The sequence below is a fragment of the Glycine max genome, chromosome 13, assembly GCF_000004515.6.
Source record: "Glycine max cultivar Williams 82 chromosome 13, Glycine_max_v4.0, whole genome shotgun sequence".
Lineage (NCBI taxonomy): Eukaryota > Viridiplantae > Streptophyta > Magnoliopsida > Fabales > Fabaceae > Glycine > Glycine max.
The window spans coordinates 36,081,703-36,097,783 of NC_038249.2; the positions used below are offsets into that span (position 1 = coordinate 36,081,703).

Below are 16,081 nucleotides of genomic sequence, written 5' to 3' on the forward strand. Positions count from 1 at the left end.
TACTTCAAATTTAACTAGTTAAGTTTAAATCTTTTCGGTAAGATTTTAAGTTTGATTATTGTAGGTAGAAAAAACACGATTAAAAATGAAAATCTTATTAAAAATAACTAGTCATGTGATTAAATGTTTTTTTCTTTTATTTGTTTAATTATCATATGACGAGGATAAAATTTAATGGATCAATAAAATTTGAAAAAAATAATAATTAATTAAATTTCTTAAATATGCTAATTAGAATGACTAGGCCTATATGCTGAGAAGGATTTAAATTTTTTACCATGTTTTTAGAAGAAAAAAAAGATTAAATTTATTAGGAGAAAACATATACTTATAATGTATTTCAGTAGGTTTTATTGCTCAAAGAAATGAGTCTTAACTATCAGTCAAAAATTATTTTCAGTTAAAAAAGGCAAAAAATTCGCTGAAATACTTCAATAGTATTTAATTAGGTGTAAGATTTTTCTCACATGGAGATAATGACGAACATTTCATATGCGGTTTATAAACACCGACCTACAACAATGATATTAATAAGGTTCAGAAGTCAACTATTATTGTAATGTCCTGCATATAAGTTTCTTTAATTACTCCATTATTCACTCTTTTCTTCCCTCTTATTGACGAAGGTGTAAAAATTTTATTCAATATTTTTTTATAGCCATTATTTAATATGTTCTTTGATTTGCACTTCGTACGTGCATTTCTTTTCAATTACTTTGTACATCTTTGCTTACTCTTATTTTCTTCTTAAATAGGCAATTTTGAAAATTAAAGAAAAAAATTACTTCGTCCAAATAAAGTAATTTACAAAAAAAAAAAAGCCTAACTACCGACGACCAAAATCCTTCGATAAGTACGAAAATCCATTGATAAATATGAATTTTGGAAGGACAAATTTATGTTGGTAATTAGTCATCCGAAAAAATCCATTGGTAATTATATATTATGTCGATAAGTTTTAAAGGATTATTCCTTGTAAATATATGTCAGTAATTATTGACAAATACTTTTGTTGGTAATTAATGACAATTATTTCCGTCGATAAAGATCAATTAGGTTACCAGTACATTATTCGCCGATAACAACATGAATATCTATACAAATAGATATTTATCTAAATCGTATCAAATAGACTTAAAACTTATTTAGTTGACATAAATTAACTCCTATTTAAGGCCACGTTAATTTATTACAAACAGTAAATTATCAATGGGATTGGTCTAAAAAAAGATTAGCTAGTCTCCCACAAAGTAGTAAATCAAGGTTTAAATCTTTGCTCAAAGAGGTGTCCTGTAAAAAAATAGTAATAACATGTGTGTGGCTCAATTATTTTATTTTTAAGTAAAAAAAAATAGGGAATAAGCGGCATTATAAAAGAACAAAAAATCAAATTAGATCGACTTATAATTAATAAAGTTTAGTTTACTATAACTTATTTGTATCTTAATTAAGATATTCAAGAGGCAGAATAACTTTTAAAAAAGCATCCTTTATTCCAACCACGTTTTTTGTGATGGAAACATTGTCCCCCCCCCAATATGTGATGGCGTCGGCGGGAGAATCTTATAGAAGCAGACAAATCAATATAGAAAGAAGAAAAAAAAAAGTGAGTCTTAAACCATGTTTTTTTATAGTTTTATGTATTTTTGGAGTGCTATAATTACAAAGTTGATATAAATTAAGGAAAAATGGATTTTATATGTTCCCATAATGCGTCTAAGAAATAAATAGATAAATATATGATGGTATGACATTGGCATACAACCTCAAAAGTAAAGGAGGTATAACTTTAAAAACAAAGTAAAGGTTACTCAATTTAAATTTTAAACCACCAAATTAAAAATAATAAAGTATACACACACGACACGGACACATCGTTCTGCTTCCTTGAAAAATACCCTGCAAAAATTGATTATACAAAATAGTTTCGTTACTTAAAGAATTCACTTCTATTTTTATTTTTTTATATAAAATGATGAAATATAATACCCAGTATAAATTTCTGAAAACTATAGAATGCAAAATTATAATAATACCTTTTTTAATAAACCTTGGAGAATTGCTATTACAATTACGGACTGATATCAACCAAATGGAACCAATTTGATTGCAATACTAACTATATATATATATATATATATATATATATATATATATATATATATATATATATATATATATATATATATATATTTGAAATTGTACATAGTCCGGATGAAAATTTAGAGTGTCTATGCATGATTTTCGGACGATTTATTCATAAACATTTATGTACGTGATCATGCTGAATACTTGAAGGATTATATGTTGTCTAGGATAGAGATCCCAAGAGCGTCAACGTATAATTATTAGATGACTCACTCTTAAAACATTCATGTGATTAGACTCAATGTTTAAAGGACTATAATCATTCATGTGATTAGATTGCCCAAAAGAGCTAATGAGATTGTGTCACATGGACCATAATGTTGGAGAATAGAGGTGAGTTGTAAAATTAAGGAAAAGCCTTGTGTTCTCCAACTTCCAAAATAAAAGAAAAGCCTCCGTAAATAAAATATAAAAAAATACATAATCGATTATCTCTAATCATTAAAGATTTTGAAAATGAGAACTCGACGGTTGAGGAAGCCAAGTTGAAGCTGGTTCGTGTCTCTTCAAAATTATTCAAGGTATATACGCTGTTCCTTCGACGTGGACTAATTTTGTCTTTTTTTTATTCTCTCAACTCAAAAGACAAAAACCTAGTTGAGATATATAATTGTATAATAGCAATAGTATTACAATCACTGCTGATAAATATATAATTGTATAATAGCAATAGTATTACAATCACTGCTGATAAATATATAAAATAATTCCCTTTAAGTTATTAAAAAATCCCCTTCTCTTTAATCTACGGATTGAGGTTTTAGTAAGAATTTAATTTAAGTATATTGATAGTGTAAATATTGTTTACATTATCATTCAAAAGTCATCATATATTATAAAATTATTCATTATATAATAACTATCTTAAAAATTATATTCAGGATATTTTTTATTTGGTTAATAGCGTAAAATAAATTATATTAACAATGTATCAAAATTAAACTTTTTAATGTGTATTGAATATGAATATTAAATTAAATCTCACTAAAATAGTGTGTAAATTAACTAATTTTTTGTAGGAAATTAATTTTGTTATATTTAATAATTCTGTTTATCGAGAATCAAACTAAAAAATTAATTATTATTTTCGAAACATTTTCTTGCAAAATGATAAAAAAAAAAGTTGAATAGAAAATAAAAGAATAAAAAGACTAGGCAAAAAAAAATAGCAAGTTAAAAATGTATTAAATGAAGAATGCATTACATGTAAAAAATAGCAAGTTAAAAATGTATTAAATGTACATAGAATAGAGACTAAATAAAAAATACATAAAAAGAGTTAACAATCAATATATGATGACAGTGATCAAATTGATATTTTTTAAGTGTTTAGAAATCAAATTAAGAAGTTTTTATTACAAGAAACAAATTAAGAATTTATTACTCATTTAGAGACTAATCCTAAATTTATTATTTTCGTATTTTTTATGCTGTAATTTTTTTTCCATATTATTTGAATATATTTTTCTTTGAATAATTGAATGTAATAGTAAGTAGTGATCCTTATCTATATATTTTTCAAAGTGTATCTATTTTATTAACAAATAGTTCCAAGATAAGTTATCTATTCTCGTTTTCTTTTTCCTTTTATAAATTATTATGTCCTCAAAGGAAATAGTATTCAGAACTAAGAATATAGAATATTATAGAATTGGACCCGCAACTTCTAGGAACTAGTGGCTACTAAGGTGTAACAATTTCGTGAAATGGCATTTTATTTTATTTATTATTTATAATTTATAATATACTCCAGTAAGAAGACAACTACAATTTATTATTACACGTGTTTACAAAATACAAAGTGAGAAGACAACTACAAATGAATTAATGTTAAGATTAATAGATTGATATTATTATAACTAGCTAGTAGTACTACTTTCAACCATTTGAGTTTTGGACGGTGACCAGGTGAGTTACCTAGCAATCAGGTAACTTGCACGCGTAAATTAGTAGTATATTCTTAACTTTTTAGAAGGAACTTGATAACATACACACATAAAAGTGTAGGAGTAATTCATTGCACAATATATGGCTTTTATTTTATTTTATTTGTGTTTGTAACTTTGTCTATATAGCTGTGTTTAATTTTGAAGTCTTGGTAAGTCATTTTAAATTCATGTAAAAATATAAGTCATTTAAAAATATTAATAACTATGAATATTTAAAGTTAATGTTGATACATGTTAGTGTACTACATCCTTAGACAAAACAGTTTTTTAACATATGAATTTAATAAATGACTATTATATCTAATGAAAAAAAAATCATATTACTATTTTTAATAAAATTATAGATACTATATGAAAATATTTTATAGTAAATTAATAAAATTTCAGTTCTTAAGATAATTTTATATATTTGAATCTAATTTAAACAAATTTCCACAAGTATTATATCAAATTTATATATGTGTAAAGCATATACAGTAGAAACAAACATTATCATGAATATATGAAATAATATTTAAATTGAAGTTGTGATAATAATTTAGTATAAAACTTAAATTGAACCAAGCACAAAAATCAATCAAATATTAAATAAGCTAATTTTCAATATAAGTAATTTGTTATTTAATCATGGCTCAATTACAATATAATAAAATGAAGAGTAAATCACAATGAAACTTTCAGTATTTTGCGCGAATTACGCAATACACCCCTTTGTTTGAAAACATTTCTTTCACACCCCCTCATATAATGATGTCAAGTTAAGTTTTAGATTTAAAAGTTAAAATCCTAAATTACTCCCGATTACATAATTGCGTAGACACCTCCTATGTTTTTCAAACGTTACGCACGATGCCCTTATTGTTTTTGATCTATGCTACCATTGTTTATGAGAACACAAACTTGACTCCATGACTCTGCCATATATTTCATCAACATTACTACTCATCTTTGTGCATAGCTCTGGTAAGTGTGTCTTGTCAATGATGAAGGGTTTCATTCTTGTTGTGCTGGCACACAAGGCTCTGTTTTTGGTTTATTCATTTTGTATGTGAGGGTTTCATTTTTTTATTTTACCGATCTGGTTTAGAAGATCTGAAGAAGAAGGAACATGAATAAGAGAAAGGAAGAAAAGAAAAATAAAAAAGGAAGGTAAAACGTTCCCACTAGCCTCCGATATACGGTGGCCTTTTTTTTAATTTAAATTTAAAAAATATCAATTGATAAATATAATTTCTAAAGTAATTATTGTTATAAAAATTCAAATCATAAAAATAAATAAAACACAATTTTCAATGTTTAGATAATACTGTAACAGCCTTTAAAAAAGAAGATAATACTGTAACTGTAACAGCCTTTCAAATTTCAATAAATAACCTATTTTTATTCCTCAATTTATATACTACGCGTGAGGTTATTATATTATACAGTTATTATACTTTCATTTCTTTAGACAGAAAAAGACGAATAAACAAATAAATATATAAATATATAATAGAATATTTTGATTTTTGACCCACTTCATTCTCAATTGTCCTTCTCTGCGTCTTTGGATCTCTCTCTCTGCGTCTCCTCTGAGCTCAGATCCTCTGCTGTGGAGCCTTTCTGCCTCCGCTACACCCCCAATTTCTTCTCCTTCTCGCTTAGGGTTTTCATCTCCATTTCCGAAACCGGTTAACCGGTTCAATTTTTTCTGTTTTCGTGCTGAATTTTGAAGTCGCAGCTCGATCTTCGATCTGGGGTTTCGGGTGAAGTGACCGACACGGTAGGTAGCCGGTGACGTTGCTTTGTGTTGGATCTGTTCCCAGAAAAAAAAGGAAGGAGCAAAGAAAGAAAGGAAGAAAGAAGAAGATGCAGCAAGATCAGCTCAAGAAGGTTGTTTCTTTCTCCATGATTGCCCCTTTTGTCTGCAAAGTCTGTTACGGTGCTGTGAGATGACTTGGCACACGGAGGTGTTGAAAAAATTGAAACTTGGAAACTGGGGTGGCAGGAAATGGAAAATTAAAAACATAAATTTTGTTGAAAAAAATGGATTGTGATGAGGCGTTTGTTGTAAAAAAAATTTCTCTTTTTCGTTTTATTCTGGTTTCTAGATGTGAAGTAGAGGTTTTTCTTTTTTTGCGGTTGGTGGATCTTGTGTGGTTTTGGTTTGGAGGGTTCAATTTTGAATGAGCATCACTGTTGGATTGGTTTTGTTGATTAATGGTGGATCTTGTGACTGAATCTTGTTCAGTATTTATAAGAAATTTTACATCTTTTGGAGTCCATTTGAGTTTTTGTATAATTATCATTTTATTCAATGACGGAGTCTTGTTTGAAGTGAAACTTGAGTAATAGTTGTCAAATTGCATTGTGTCTTGCTTTGTATATCTGAATGATTTTATTAAGTAAGTATATGTACTATGGTTTGATTTGGTTCCTTTATAAATGTTTTCCTGTTGATTCTGATTATTTTCAATTGGTGGCTATGAGTTGTATTGAGTATGAGATTTTGAGGGATTTATTAATGCGCAGGATATTAAGGAGGTAGAGTTTTTCACTGAGTACGGGGATGCCAACAGATACAAGATTCTTGAAGTGGTTGGGAAGGGTAGCTATGGAGTTGTTTGTTCTGCAATTGATACACACACTGGAGGAAAGGTTGCAATAAAGAAGATTCATGATATTTTTGAACATATCTCTGATGCCATCAGAATCCTCAGGGAAGTCAAGTTGCTAAGACTTTTAAGACACCCTGATATTGTTGAGATTAAGCGGATCGTGTTGCCGCCTTCAAAGAGGGAGTTTAAAGATATTTATGTAGTCTTTGAGCTCATGGAGTCTGATCTCCATCAGGTCATTAAAGCTAATGACGACTTGACTCGCGAACACTATCAGTTTTTTCTTTATCAGATGCTACGTGCATTGAAGTATATGCATACAGGTCTTTTACCTTTCATTTTTTGGCCTTGATATGCAGTGTTGTTACACTGTTGTGTTTTCCTAAATTTTTGCACTGAATTGCTTCTAAATGATCTTTATGTGTGGTTGCAGCTAATGTATATCACAGAGACCTTAAGCCCAAGAATATACTGGCAAATGCAAACTGCAAACTCAAAGTTTGTGACTTTGGATTGGCAAGAGTTGCATTCAGTGATGCCCCAACAACAACTTTTTGGACGGTACTTTTTTTTTTTTTTAAAGTTGAGCATTTGGAAGTTGTGACTGTTTCTGTATTTTTAATATTTAATTAATTATTAGTAGCATTGGAGTTTTTCATTTTTTCTTTTGGTGCATATTGCAGGATTATGTTGCTACAAGATGGTACAGAGCCCCAGAACTATGTGGCTCCTTCTTTTCAAAGGTATAGTTTGGCTATCTATCTGCTATGGAGACATCTGTTATTTTTAGTTACAAGCTACATTGTTGACATTACTATTGAGATGTGCGTTCAAATAAATACGAATTTTCTGGACATCATCGTTGCATATCATAATCTTAGTTTAATTGGCCTTGATTCAAGGGTGATTCCCCTGTAAATTTTTATCTAAAGGAGAAAAGTCTAACTGCATTTTGTGGTTTGAGAGTATGCTAGAGCTATGGAGTTGAGTATCATGTTCATGTTGGTGTCTAGCATGAAATATAAAGGTTGAGTAATTGTTGATGATGGGAAATTTGGTTGATTTTTCCAAGAGAACTTTTTTAGGACGGCCCCACTCCTGAAACCTATGTAGGCATGTGGAGGAAATTAGACTTTGGCAGCTGCTGGGTATAGAATGGTTTGAAAGTTCACACAATTTGACGTTAGCAATATTTATTGTTTATCTTTTATTCTCCCAGAAAGGAGAAATTAGAAATGTAGTTTGCTTGCCTGACTTGTAAAGATGTTGCTGTTATTTCTGTAAGAAATGCATTGTGTTTTATAGTAAACAGTAATGCCTAGATTATAATAATTCTTGTTCAGGGAGGACTATTGATCTCTCCTGGAAGTTGATTTTATCTGTCCTTCAGGTAACCGTGTCAGTTTGTCTGTTTCTCTGAAGTGGTTTTGTTGGGATGTGTAATTACCCTTCTCTTTTAGTATTCCGATTTTGTTGCAATCTTGTTTGCAGTACACACCAGCAATTGATGTATGGAGCATTGGATGCATTTTTGCAGAGGTGTTGACAGGAAAACCACTGTTTCCTGGTAAAAGTGTCGTGCATCAATTAGATTTGATTACTGATCTTCTCGGGACACCATCACCTGAAACTATTGCAGGAGTATGGACCACTATTTCATTTTTGTTTATCTTTCACTTGATGTTATACTTGTGTGCCTGTTAATGCTGTTTCTTTCATGAAAAACTACTTTAGAAGTATTCAGGAATTAATTTCATTTGAATTTATGCAGGTTCGAAATGACAAGGCAAGGAAGTACTTGATGGAAATGCGGAAGAAATCTCCTGTGCCATTTGAACAGAAATTTCAGAATGCAGATCCATTGGCACTTCGCCTATTACAAAGGCTTTTAGCATTTGATCCAAAGGATCGACCAACTGCTCAAGAGGTATCTGTTTATTTATGATTTCACTTTCATATAGTGTCCCATTTAAGGAGTATCTAGTGAAGTATATTACAGGATCTCTGTATTGAAAGTTATAATTTTTTATTCAATATAAATCTGAAATGAAACCATTCTGCATGTTTATTGGCAGGCACTGGCTGATCCCTTCTTTAAGGGTTTGTCCAAAGTTGAGAGAGAACCTTCTTGTCAGCCAATTTCAAAATTAGAATTTGAGTTTGAGAGGAGACGAGTGACAAAAGATGATGTTAGGGAACTAATATATCGGGAAATACTGGAATATCATCCCCAGTTGCTTAAAGATTACATGAATGGAACTGAAGGCACTCACTTCCTTTACCCTAGGTTGAACCGTAATTCCTGTTTCTTTTTTTACTGATGTAACATAAATACCCATATTATGTATACATTATATGCAATGCTTATCATTTACGGAAATATGTCTCTTGCAGTGCAGTAGATCAATTCAGAAAGCACTTTGCTTATCTTGAGGAAAATCATGGTAAAAGTGGCCCAGTGATTCCTCCAGAAAGGAAGCATGTCTCCCTTCCAAGGTAAGACTAACTTGCACTAACCATGGAATGCTTTCTAATTACGATATTTAATTTCTGGCTATTAATGTTGGTTCATATGTCAAGTTTGTTGCTTTATTTTTAAGTAAATATTTTCTGATGGATATGTTATATATATTATATATAATAATTTCCTTTTAATTTTTGAAGGTCCATTGTTCACTCTAGTACAATTCCTCCTAGTTCACAACCATCTTTTACTTCATACGAGAACAAGCAAATGGCATTAGAGGCATCAAAGGTTTCGAGATCAGTAGAATCAAATTCCAGAAGTCAATTAAGGAGCTCGTGACCTCCGCCAAGAGTGCCAGCAGGTATAAACTATATAATAAATGTGGTGCTAACCTTAACTCTTAATAAAATTAGAATTTAGAATCAAGAATAGAGTAGGACAACAAAAAAGAAACAAAAATGATTAACACTAGCTCAGGAAAGCTCATAAATCCATATGGTACGTACTATTAGCTGAATTTGATCTAGGTACTAATGGTTTTCTTTCCTTGCCACAGCCAAAGCAGGTCGAATCACAGGGCCAGTTTTGCACTATGACAATGGGAGAACCATAAAAGACGCTTATGACCAAAGGGTCGCTTCCTCAATTCGTCTCTCCACATTGTTTCCATAGAGTGCAGCAACCCACTAACATAAAAACTACCTCAGAAACATATAAGGGTATTTCACAACAAGACAAACATCCACTCCCATCCCAGCAGTGTAGCATGCAGGGGAAGAGCGATCACTTAAATGATCCTGTTGCTTCCATTGATGCGAAACTGCTGCAGGCACAATCTCAATTTGGTGCTGTCGATGCTGCTGCAGTAGCTGTTGCTGCTCACAGGCATTCAGGGGCCTTTCAGTATGGATTGTCATAGGTTGTGAGGTTTTAGAGAGATGCATACAATAAATATGCATGCTTTATGTAATTGCCTGGGGTTGGAAGGAAGGAAGGAAGGAAGTTGATCAAATTTAAGACGGGTTTAGGTCTGGTAAGGCTTTTCCACTTTTGCATTCAGATTACCATCCTTGTAATTATATGTACATCATTTAATTGATTAATAAAAAAATGATTGTTTCTCTCCTTTTTGGTGCAAATATTTTCTGAGGAAAAAAAATAGAAATTGTAAATAAAGTTCTATCTTGACAATGTTTGGTCAATAAAATTTGACAACGGAGTTTTAATAAGTTATTGCCTTCTGCACAATCTTGTGCTGTAAACGAGATAACATGACAAATTGTCAATGCATACCAGAAATTGTAAAACCATGACAAGTTATAAAGCAACTGATTTTTCAAACGCATGTTGTTTCGTAATGGTACCCTCCCGAAAATCTTGTTGTAGCATCTGATCCCATATCGAGCATAAGCCATGAATATTTAGATGTCTTCATCAACACATGGCGGAAGACTCAGCTTTCTTTACCCACTTCATTGTCTAAAACAAGTCACAAAATAATAAGAGGTGTCGTTCATGTGAGCAACTACTATTGCAGCATCAACATTGAAGTCTTATGACCAATAAAATCTTCCCCTCATGATCACTCTTGCCTTTTGATACACTTTATCTACATTGAAGGCATATTCATACACCCTTTCCTTTTACAAAGCAAAGAAAATCGGGTGATTGAGGAAATGACTTTGCTTTGAAGCCAATTTTTAGCATTCTGCAGTTAAGGTTTCATTGTTGTCTCCTTTGAGCATTATCTAAAATCTCACATTTTTGTTGACTTCTTGACAAGCGTATCAAGTTGTACAAGGAGTATTAACATGGTAAGAGTATAGATTTCACAAGGACTTTGATTGTACATTGAGTTATATATATCTAATGTTTAAACAATTTGTGATTCAAATCGAATCTTGTTTATTGATTAACTATAAATATCACTACAAAGCAAGGAACATGAAAGGTTAAGAAAATAAATGCTCAGAGTTGTGAAATGGCGTTGTGATGAGTTAAGGAATGTGTTGGGGGCTCCGCGTACCAAAACTACTCTTTGATGTAATTATAATTGATTTTTCTTTTTTTTAACATGAATATGATTATTATAGACACCTTCTAACATACTCTAACCATGATTTCTTACATGAGAGCCTAAATCATCTAATATTGCTTTTAATCCCTTAAAAGTTATATTAAATAATTTGCATTATTTATATCAAAATTAATTGTCACAAAATTTATTATTTAAATTTACATGCGTGTTAAATATGCATTAGAAAATTTTAGTGTTATTTATAACAACATTATATATTTTATAATGCATTAGCTGAGTTTATTAGAGCGCTAACAACCTAAAAGTCATAGGTTCAAGTTTTATTTGGGTCATTAATTTTAAATTAATTTGACACAAATATTTTTCAAAGATATAGGGTTTATGGAAGGGCAATTTTGGAAAAATGAAAAATTGCTGGTTGCACCTAGCAACACCCTATCAACAAACGTGAAGGGCAAGAGGGTTGGGTTTGTGACCTGTGTCGCAAAGCAAGCAATGAGAGCTACGATCAAACTCAGACCTGCGTTAGCCATGGTGGTGGTGGAGGCGGTGGTTTCGATGGATACAACTACGGTGGCGGTGGATATGGTGGTGGGTGGGGCGGCGAACGTTGATGCCGATGACAGACAGAGCAAGAGGTCGAGGGGCGACGACGAGAACGGAGGGTCCAAGAAGGATCACGACAGAGATGGAGAGAGAGGCCGTGATCTCGAACGCTCCTCTGGTCGTCACAGGAGCGAGAGCGAGAGAGACAAAGAGAGAAAAAAATAGGATTGTGATCGATGAAGGGAGATGGGAAGCAGCTATGGGAGGTGGAGTTGGCATAATGGTCTGAGTGGTTGCCACTGCGATGGAGATCGAAGGAGGGGGCATGGGGCTTGCTGTTGGCAGAGAGGTGGGAAGCAGCCATGGGAAGCGGAGTCGATATGGGTGCTGGAGTGAGGGTAGCAAGGCGATCCAAGATGGCGTTAAGCTTGTTGTTCAAAGCGCATTGGGTGAGGCAGTTCACCGCTTCCTCTAGGCATTCAATGGTGCTCAGACACATATTAAGCTTCGACATGTTGACTGTGCCCAGGTCAGGTCGGACCAATTGATAAGGTAAGGTTTCTAATTCTACTGTTAAAAGGGATAGAGATAATATTTTTTATTGCTCATTTATATCATTTCATGGTGATTACATAGTATAAAGGAAGATACTTATAATCTCCTCTAACATAATTATAACAAACTCTTCCTAAACTCTCCCTAAACTATTATCCATATCTATCTATTATTGTTAAAAGACAAATAAAGGATAGTGAACCTAAGAGTGCACAACTCTATTGGCCCATAATAATATTCGTAACAGTATATTTCTCCAACCACGTTGTTCAACTATTCACGTAGCTATACAAAATGAACTGAGTTGTTTCTCTACATTATTTAAAAAGGTTTTGTTGGTCAAAGAATAAAAGTAAAAGTAAAATAAGGTTAAATTATATATTTAGTTAATGCAAATCTGTATTATCTCCTAAATAACAGTACACGTAGTCTACATTAATTCCGTCAGTAATTTTAGAGTAATGGTGCACTACACACATTACTCATATATAAACTAATTTAGGTCATCAATCTATATTTTCTACTGTGCACATATCACACTTATAATTAGTGGAGATATTTATTTTCTTACTAATTTTAAGAACTTCAATTGTGATGCTCTATTGTCAAGACATCTCTGTAAGACTTTCCTTCAAGTTTACGAGCATAAAAATTCTTAAAGTATTCATTTACTCAGATTCTTTTGAATTGTGCTGGTGTTTGTTTAGTGATCAAGCTTGGCCAAGGACCTATCACACCATCTTGTCTTGGACTATAGAATGTTGCAATTGAAATCCTTTCCTTCTCAGAGTTCACCGTTGCTCGGTGTTCAATACTTCGATATGTCCCACTACTAACAATCTGTCATGTAAAACATACTAACAAGAAAAATTAGAAGTAAATGTCATTTGGGATAGACCACCTAGAAAAGAAAAAGAAATCATATATAAGAATATAAATAAAAATTTTACATAGGTCTATTGAAAGTTTAAGACACCACGAGAGGTAGTCTTGATCTAACTTTTTTTAGCTTATATTCTCTACTACAAGTGCTAAACATAATATTAAATTAAAAAACTTTTGAAAACATAAAAGTAACTTTTTTTAATACATTTAAGTCTAAAAAACAAATTTTTATGAAAAACAATTAGAAGAGTTTCTAAATTTTAAAAAATACTTCCGTCAAAAATAAATTAATAAATTTTTGGAAAGATGTCCCCGACATTAACAACAAAGGCGTTAGGCAAGGGCCTAACAGGGACCCACATGCCATTCTTCCTTATCTGCAGCGCTTTTACTTCATTGGCTTGTAAAATGATAGTGAGAGCTACTGCATCTGAATGATTTGAGTCCAATTACCTTTTCTGGTTGAGGAGATGGGGGTAATAATTCATCCTCATCATTTGTATCCCATCTTCAAATAATTCTCTTATTTCCATTTCTTCTATATTCAAAGCTTTTCTCATATGGCCAATAGTAGCCATGGCTATATTTTTCATTTTGTTAGTAAAGTTCTAGAGTGTCTCTACATCATGACAAAAAGCAATTATTGAATAAGCATGCAAAAGCTCTTTGAGATATGAAAATGTAAATATAAACACACACACGTGTCATATATATAGTGTAGTTGATGAAGTTGATAATCAATTAATCATTATCCGTAGTATCTCACACAAGCCTCCAAAGATGCAACAAAAACTTCAGTTAAATTAAGTGAGGCAACATAACTGGCCAGAAACAGAGAGAAAAAGAGAAAGCTCAACGAAACTAAAAAACAGCCACATTAAAATCAACGTTTTGATATAAGCTTTGATTTTAAAAGTTGAACTCAAAATAATCTAAAAGAGAATTTAAATAAATCACAAATTAAGTAAAAATCTGGCAAGACCTATTATCTCATCTCATGCACAAGAGGGCCACATCAACAAATGCTCATTCCACTTACAATTAATAACATGAAACGTTTTAAAAACAAGTTGCTATATAAAACGTAAAATAAAGCATGTTTAGGCAATGTGGGATTCTTGTTTTTTGAAACATCTTTAAAATACAACATATATATAGAAATATAATAGAACCTGAGAGGAAGAGGGAGTTGTGGAAATAAGTGAGGCATTCTCGATTGTGTTGGAAGAGTGGTGATATGGAACAAATCACCCCAATCAAGTTTCTGATCTTCACTCACAACAAACGCCTGTCCAAATCCTTCCATATGCTCTGGAGTTTGCCAAAACTTTTTCTTCTCTGACATTGGGAGGTTGAAGAAGTCTTGACTCTCCAACTTTATTTTCTCCACAGCAAGGATGAGCTAACACCATTGTTTATCAGCTACAAAGGGGATTAACAACTAAATCAATTAGTAGGGGTGACAAATCAATCCATTTAAATGGATTGGATCAATCCAATCATTTAATTTTATGGATGATTAACGATTTATTCACTATTTTTCAAAATTTAATAAATGTATAATCAATACTCAATGGATTCAAATTAATTCAACATACCGTTTTTCATATTTGAATTTTAAATATAGTTTTAACTTTTAAGTGATATATATATATATATATATATATATATATATATATATATATATATATATATATATATATATATATATATATATATATATATATAGTACAGAATCAAACAGAAAGATGTGTTAAAATTATAAAGAAATTGAAGGATAAAGAGAGAAAAGAGATCTGGAAGAATCCCCATTAATTCTTTGCATGCAAGGAGAAGCTTGGCCAAGTCAAAACTACAAGATTCCACAGAGAGCAGGCTCTGCATGTCAATAATTGGAATCACAAGGATACTAATAGATTCTTCAGATAAGACCACAATGTCTTCATTTTGAGGCTGAATGCATCTTTGAGGAACACTAGACAAATTTTGTTTAGGCAACTCTTGAACTGATGGTACCAAAAGTAAAGTCCCTAATGGGTTGAAGAACTCTTCCATGGTCTTAATTTTCCTTAACTTAATTACTACATGTTTTACCACGTACGACTGAACTAATAAATTGCAATTCCATATTGGGTGAGACCACCTTTTTCCCACGTAGTTTACTTCCATAATTTGTTTGTTTTTTTTAAGCGAATATCTTTGCTCCATCTTGTAGTTTTGAAATAATTGATTAGATATTATCATAAATAGCAAATTTGTGCACATGATGACGGTGAGTGCGACCGGGACAGGACCTGGGCCAATTGATTCAATTCTATCCACATCTTACTCGGATAAGTAACATTTGCTTAGTTAATTATTATAAAAAAAAAAATTTAATCCAAAATTTAATGTAGTTATATTTTAATAACTTTAACATTAAAGTATATTTTATGTAAAATTCTTAAATTTATATAACATTATGGAACTTACAAATTATTTAAATAATCATGGATTTTAAATGCTTTAAGACTCTTTTAACTTGACTTTTACATTAGTTATATTTTTACTCTTAATTACTTTACAATATTCTTAATTAATTTACTATAAATGTTATAACAAATAAGATAAATTCATTCTCTCTCCTATAAGTATTTTAGAGAAGAATATTAACATACATTAATTAATTATATAACAAATAATTAATCAAGTGAAAGAGTAAGATGATGAATCCCAATAATTTTAAGAGTAATTTTGAAAAAAAATAGTATAAATTTCTAAATTTTTTAATATTATTAATTAAATTAACCTATTTTCTTAAAAAGTAAAAATTAATTTAAAAAATCTTATCTTTAGGAATGAATATAAATATATTTTATTGCACATAAAATATTACATGCAAACGAACAATTTAGTT

At 31.1% G+C, this 16,081-nt stretch overlaps 1 pseudogene; it reads left to right on the forward strand.

Annotated features, from left to right (window-relative positions):
* The first annotated feature begins 5,601 nt into the window (after nucleotides 1-5,601).
* Nucleotides 5,602-10,287, forward strand: LOC100785489 (mitogen-activated protein kinase 19-like; annotated as a pseudogene).
* The last annotated feature ends 5,794 nt before the right edge of the window (nucleotides 10,288-16,081 follow it).